Here is an 8,098-nt window from a genome sequence, read left to right as displayed (position 1 = left end):
CTAACAGGTGCCATGATGATCAATGTCACTTCACCTGTCCGTGGTCATAATGTTATGCTTGATCTGTCTATAATGATATACCTGGACTGAAGTTAGACAGAAAAGGGCTTTTTTTGGCGTTTGGCTGAATGTCATCTAATTTTTGCCGAAATTCAACCACACATGTTGTGTTATCTCATATGAGCACGCCATTTGGATGGTTTTTTGTCTTCCGTATTATCTAGAGACATTTCTCAAAATAGTGTTTGTTTCAGTTTTTGACAACTGACTAAACAAAACGATGTCCTGGTAGTTGATGCAGTCTGCATGTCATCAGTATCACAACTTGTCAGCATGTTGCCTAGACGAATTGTGCAATTAGCATTCAGGGTGTCAAACATTTCCTTTTTGGTGAAGACGGATAATCGTTACTTCTCCTTGCCAACACTGTTTGCTAGTTGCTTGAAATGTGAGAATGGAGCAATTAGTAAGTTTGGTGTGCGTGCGTGTGTGTGTGTGTTAGAGATGGTGCAGAAGAGCAGATCATGCTGTGTGTCAGTAGGAAATGATATCTGTAGTGCGGTAATGGAATCCAGCAGAGCTTAGAGATTGTATTGTCAGAGAACGGCCTCTGACATATGAATGCAGCTTTAAATGGAGAAGGAGCTCGCACGCAAAGCAGGGGTCATTTGAAATCATTACACAGGCTGACACCGACCATTACACTATGCAAGGTGGCGCATCTCATGTTACAACACAAACACAAATATATATATAACGCACAGACACACGAGATCCCTCGCAACCCACCCAAATGAGAGGAAGAGATGGGCAGATGCGCATCATTCCAGCAGACGGGTTTCCATTTGCCAAGTCACAGCTGCAAGGCTGGGGAGAAGATAAGGATATTAATGCATGTGTACACAAACACACACAGGTGTACACATACACACCTAGGTGTCCCGGGGTCGTTAATGTTCAGATGGTTTTTATAAGGGCTAGAGGATGAGAGCAGCTTGAGCATGAGTGACACATGAATCCATTAGCGCAGACAGAGAGAGAGAGAGAGAGAGAGAGAGAGAGAGAGAGAGAGAGAGAGAGAGAGCGAGAGACAGAGAGAGAGAGAGGCCAGATTGATGTCAAAGGAAAAAAGAGTTTTGGGCATGTTTGTTTCAGCTCCATCACAATGACTATATCAAATTCTCTATGGTGGAGGGTATGATGAAAAAGATGGAGGTTTTTGTGTTTGTTTGTTTGTTTTTTTAAAAAGAAACAAACAAACAAGAGAGAGAGAGAGAAGAGTTTTGGACATGTTTGTTGGAGCGCTCCATCGCAATGACCAAGTGCATTTTTTCATCCGCATGTCCCTGACAAATCATGTTGATCAAAACAAGTCCATTTCGGTGCAGATTGCATTCTATGTTTTCTTGTTTTTTTTAAATACTACATGTCCTAAATTAGTCCTACATCCAATTTCAATGTTTCTAGGTTTTTTTGGCTCCACCCCAAATCACCCACCACATGCATTCCATAGTGGCTCTTTATACAGAATAATTCATATTCAGGTCAGGAAGTGTTATATAAAAACCCATTTCTGTGCGGTGCTAAAATTAGTGCTCTGCAATACAAAAGGACGACCTTTTCAGAGGTCATCGCAGCCAAAGCAGTGGTGCGACAGTTCTACAATGACAAGCCGTGTGCGTTCAGGCTAAATTTATTCGCACAGGTAATCTGTGACGTGACGGATTCCACTGGTATGGATGTCATTTTGCAAACAAACAGAAAAAAAGTAATTAAATTGAGTGAATCCCGTATATATAAGACAACAGACAAATGAGTCCCGGGTTCGAACAGGCAGGGGCCTTTCTGTGTGGAGTTTGCATGTTCTCCCCGGTGCCTGAGTGGGTTTACTCCCACAGTCCCAAAACATGTACATCAGGTTGATTGGTAATTCTAAATTGCCCATAGGAGTGAGTGTGTGTGGTTGTCTATATGTGGCCCTGTAATGGACTGGCGACATGTCCAGGGTGTACCCCTGCCTTTCGCCCTATGTGCACTGGGATAGGCTCCAGCAGACCCCCGTGACCCTAATTAGTGGGTATAGAAAATGGATGGATGGATGGATGGATGGTGCTTCCTGGTAGCTTCCTGTCTAGGTGCATGTTTAGCCTAATATACAAGCATTAAAGAGAGCATAAAGTAGGTAAATGCATGAAGTGTGCAGGACTTTTGTTAACCCAGTCCTTCCTACTCCTGAAGAAATTCTCACCAATCCCATCCCTCTGCCATTTATTTGTTTGTACCATTTATTTTCGAATGAGTGTAGCTGGTTTGAGAAAAGAAAAAAAAACAGACTAGTAACTTAAGCAATCAGGATAAATAAATCATTTGGACAAAGGTTTGATTAAAAAAAAAAAAAAAACAATAAAAACCTTTTTTAGTGACTTGCCCCATAAGAATAAATCATTTGGACAAAGGTTTGATTTAAAAGAATGAATAAATTAAAATAAATAAATAAATAAAAACTTTTTTAGTGATTTGCCCCATCGGAATAAATCATTTGGACAAAGGTATGTTTTTTTTTGTTTATAATAAATAAATAATAAAAGAATACATAAAGAATACATAAATAATAATAATAATAATAATAATAATAATAATAGTAATAATAATAGTAATAATAATAATAATAATAAACTTTTTTGTGTGTGTTATTTGCCCCATCAGAATAAATCATTTGGTCAAAAGTTTAATTTAAAAAAAAAAATTAATTTAAAGAAAAACAAAAAAAATTTTTTAGTGATTTGCCCAATCAGAATAAAACATTTGGCCAAAAGTTTACATTTACATATAGCACCCAGTCATTGGCTAGACGTTCTTGTTATTTGTAAAAAAAAAAAAAAAAAAAAGTAATGTTAAGGACAAATAATATTATTATATTTATATATAATAATAAAATATATAAAATATATTTTAAAATATATATTTTATAATATATATAAAATATATATATTAGTAGGAAATATAAGTAAAAGTATTCAACTTCAATGAAATTTCTTAATGAAAGTAAACCTGTGAAAGTAAAGTAAACCCTTACTGAAAAACGAATGATTAAGTGAATGAATGAATGAATGAAAGGTGTAAAACACAGTCCTGCTTTAACCTGCTACATCCAGTACTCCTCTGTTAATCAGCAGGATTGTTTCTGAAACTTTGGGGTCAAGAAAACATACATGTTCTAAAACATATAGAATATCAACGTCCTGTATTCCTACAGGGCCCCCTGGTGGCATGGAGGAGATTAGCAATGGCTTTTTCCCCTCCCACATGAAGGTAATAATCCTAACCCTACCAACTTATTTATTGTGTCCTGTAGGATCCCAGTCTGTGAAGGAACTGAAATTTCTACCCATTATACAACATGATTACAACCACTATATTGTCTAAACTTTTCCTTTCCTTCCCGTCTTTAAAATGTCCTTCACGATCTCGATCCAGAGCTCCATCATTTATGCAGCGCGGCAGAGACGCATTGGAATTTCACCTCTCTTTTTTGTCTCCCTCATCATCCTTGCTTCTGTCTGGGTGGCTGCCATTATTGATTTTCCTGTCCAATAGACACTTAACACCCACCTTAGCTAAAGAGTTTTTTTTTTTTTTTTAAAATAAGTAGTCTCTCTCTCTCTCGGCAAAATATCACTAGGTGTTAACGTAGAACCTTCCAGACTTACATACAGTGATCTTTCTTTCCCAATCTTTCAGAGAATAGATTAGATTAAAGTTAATGGGCAGGAGGAGGACATGCAGCAGCGGAATAAAAATGCATAACATTGATTACTGTCTTATGCTAGCTAAATAATACAAAATATACTCCTAGAATAAAATTTATATATATATATCGATTTAGAGTTAGACTTCTAGCAGAGTTACACTTGAAACACTTAAAGTAAACTCTATTTACTTTCTCTATCTAATAAATCTAATATCTAATAAAGACCTAATAAATAATTTTCATGCTATAATAACTAGCATGTTTGTCTCACACCTCCAAGGTTGGGGATTCGATTCCCACATTCTCCCTGTGTTTCAGGGGTTTCCTCCCCAGTCCAAAGACATGCACTGAGGATGAGGGGCATCTTTAAATTGTTCATATTGTAGGAATGGGTGTGATGTGTCCAGGTTGGCCCAGTTTTTTCTCCTTAAGTCCCCTGAGATAGACACCATGGTCCCAGTGACCCTATGTGGGATAAGCATTGCAGAAAATAGATTGATGAATAATATTTATAATAATAATAACAATAAGTAGCCAATACAAATAAATAAATGCATCCCAAACACAAATACAGAGGAACCACAGCATATGAATGCCCTCCTATAAAGATTTTTGCCATAAGAATTGAAATTTTGCAAGAAATTTGCGTCAACATACGAAGCATTTTCAGCATACGAACCCAGAGCCATTCAAAACTCGCTCGCATCAATGGAAAGCCAAGCGAAGCCAACTGTAGCAAGATTACAATTTTTTTTTTCTGTCAGCAAAAGTGGCTGGAACGGATTATCTACATTTACATTATTTCTTATGGGAAAATTTGTTTTTCAATACATATTTTCGCCTTAAGAATTCACCCACAGAACGAAATAAATTTGTATGGCTGTATTGTCAACCTGCATAATTAATTTTAAAGACTCATGAGAGTAAGACCAATGCCCAACATTATATATTTTTCGAGATTAATTTATACCATGTAGACCATGAATTTCAAGCTGGTTGCAACAAATACCCAAACTCATGCATTCGCCTGGATCACACCATTTGCTAGCATATTCAGAACGTAGTCGTTTTCCTTAATCACAGGTCTATTATTAGCAGACATTCATCGTATTACCTGGCATGGAACACATCATCATACACAATTCATTCACGAGATTGGGATCACGTTATAAAGTGTGGTACATAATAATTCCGAAAGCCCGCTGTGTAAAACCGGTTTAAGATCCCAGCCCACGTCTGTAGTGCTTTTGAAGAACCAAAGGACGCCATCTTCTCCTCCTCTGGTGCAAATTTTTCATCGTTATTCATTCATCGCTCGTTTTCGGCAGCCTCTTATGAGACCTCACTCCTCGCACCAGCTACAGGCGAACAAAATCACCCTGTGATCATTAAAAATTCATCCGCACCGTTGGTGTATCTCCGAGCCATCAGAAGAACCTGACAGTCAGCACCTTTTTTGGAAAGGTCAAATGATACAAAGCGAGAGCGCGACTGACTAATTCGCCACTTTAATATGAGGTAATGGGGACTGCGGCTTCATTTCTAGGTTCAGGATCCCAACATACATCACAAACCCCATCGACAAGGCAGAAGAGATCATTAATAGCTGCCGATATGCTGATTTAAGCGTTCGCCTCCAAAAAACAGGTGTACACCTGCTGAATAGCAATGATGCTGGAGGAGATCGAATAAATCCCTGGCACTATAGGCTATTCATAATTTTTCACTTACTCTTTCGGAAGAAGCGGCTACTTTTTAATGCTCTTTCTTAGAAGTGAAGAGTTGAATGGATTGGAGGAAATGTTGCTGGTCCCAAATTATTCAGAATTTACTGAAGGTACAAAGTACTGGAGCAAAATCGAAGAAATCATGATGTAAAATAACCTGCAGAGATCCTGATATTCATGGCCTCCTGAACATTTTCCCCAAGTTTAAGGGGAGATGGAAAAACACTTCCTACCGGCTCAGGTGCAAACGATCCTCTGGATGAAGAGGGGACCTGCCTCGGATGAAGGGAAAAAAAAAAAGATTTTTAAGGACTCTACTGCTTCAGGATTTTACAGTTACAGTGTATTATAAGCAAGAAAACTGATTTCCTGATGATGATGATGATGATGATGATGATGAAGGCCCAAACTACAGCATATGCTACTTTGAATTTGAATACTTCCAAGCACCAAATGATCTGAAACATTAGATAAACCTGTTTCTAGATACAACATTCATGAAATTTCACAGGTCTGTTCTTACATTTCTTTCCAAGGATATTGCCAATTAATTTCTCAAAATACTGGAGCTGACGTTCACATTTTCTGAATTAAACAGGAAAGAAATTATATTTATATTATTTTTTTCAAGATAAGTGTTAACAGGGAAATAAACATTTTATTTTGAATTTTGTTTTATTAAATTCAGTACGAAAATTTATGGAAAGTAAATTGGATTAAGCTTTATTTGCTTAACTAAAAGTCAAATTTTGGGGGGGAATATTCCAACATAAATATATATAAATTATATATATATTTAACTATATTAAATATAAAACTATATTAATTATATATATAACTAACTCTGTCACTGTTCACTTGTTGTGTCTTGCCTTACAAAATAACTGAGCCACAGCAATTTCCTCCAGAACAACACAGAATAGGTGAGCTGCAAACAGCTGAAGAGATGAGAGCGAGTCTGACCTATTTGCCTATCCACTCTGGATCCCACAGGACCCAAAGGCCAGGCATGCAACAGACAGAAAAGTGTGAGAAAGTACAAAGAATATGTGCGAATGTAAAAGAAATAATGGAGCCTATGAACAGAGAGAGAAAGAAGAGTAGCCCCTTTCTAAACCGGCGGGAGGAAAATAAGATTGTGAACACTACCAGTGCATAATCGAGCCCTGATTAAACACTAAGTGGAGCCTGTAAGTATTAACACATTGATGCGTTTGTAATTCCATCCCGGCTCTTAGGGATAATTACGGCCAATCTCGTCAGACGCCTCCTGATCTCTCCTGTCTCAGATATCTGACTTCCATTACATTAGCAAATGAATCATTGCACCACTAGCATGTCATCTACTGGCAATCACAACTGCTATTAAACACATCCACTGAAGCAATGCAAATGCTGATACACACCCTCTCTCTCTCTCACACACACACACACACACACACACACTCCAGCACTTGAACCATTAATTCAGCCCTCTCTTACCGTCAGCTGGTGCAAATTGTTCTGTTGCAGTAACAGACTTGCAGAAGGACTGAAGAAATATTAGACTAATTGGTCGATAAGAGACACATTAGGAGAGTGTTGTTGAACACTAAAAAGGAGATCCGGTATCTGAACAAATTTTATTTGCATGGATAATCCAACTATACGCTTGTTTCTAGTAGGAACTAGAGGCTGGACCGTAATAGCATTAGTCTCAATATTGATACATGTTACAGTTTTATTTTGTTACAGGATATTTGATTCGTATCCTTCAATGTTTGTAAGAATTACAGTGAGGCTGCTGTGATGTATAGTCTGGTAATTCAATAGCACTATTTATATGCCTTTAGTGCTCCATTATCTGTAACCGGCGTGGGCGTGGCCTGATCTGAACAACAACAAAAAAAACACCAAGAACTTGTATTCTAATTCTAGCTATTTCCTATAACTCCATTTCCCACTGCTCGGTTTCAACTCTTTTTAGGAAAAAGTGGGAGTGGACATCAACCAGCAGATTTTTCAGAAGTAAGCATATCTAACATGGATTGGGCCATTTCCTTTCTACTGGTCCCGAATCCCTGAATGTTTCTGTCTCTAACAAATCACACATCATCAGTAAGGTAAAAAAAATGCTGATCCTAGGGGAAAATCCATGAAGTCACAGGAAATACATGACAACCTCCACACAGAGTGTAACCTGAGATCAGGATAAAAACAGAAACCCTTAACCCTTTTCATCAGCACATTGGTGCTGAATCGACTTATGGCACATTTTCAGTGAGTGTAAACAAATGGATGATTTTCTGGACACAAGTCCAATATAAAAAGTCACAGGACTCTGTTGCCTGTGAGTGAGATGTGTGGTTTTCAAGTGTTGGATAACCTTACACAGAATTTTAGTGGTTCAAGACAAACACCTTCAAATATTAGATGCTTATGGACAAACACTTGGGGCACCTCAGAGAGCAGAAATGGGTTTTGATATCATCAGTTACTTTGAAGATAGAACCATTTCTGTGGAAAAAAAAAACCAAGTGTCTACTTTCATATGAGCTTCATATTACCCACCACTGTAGAGTGTGACGTGACAAAGACATTCAATGCTGAATATGGACACAACCAAACAGGCACAAATTCC

Source organism: Hemibagrus wyckioides, linkage group LG03, assembly GCF_019097595.1.
Source record: "Hemibagrus wyckioides isolate EC202008001 linkage group LG03, SWU_Hwy_1.0, whole genome shotgun sequence".
Lineage (NCBI taxonomy): Eukaryota > Metazoa > Chordata > Actinopteri > Siluriformes > Bagridae > Hemibagrus > Hemibagrus wyckioides.
Note: the sequence above shows the minus strand (reverse complement) of the source record.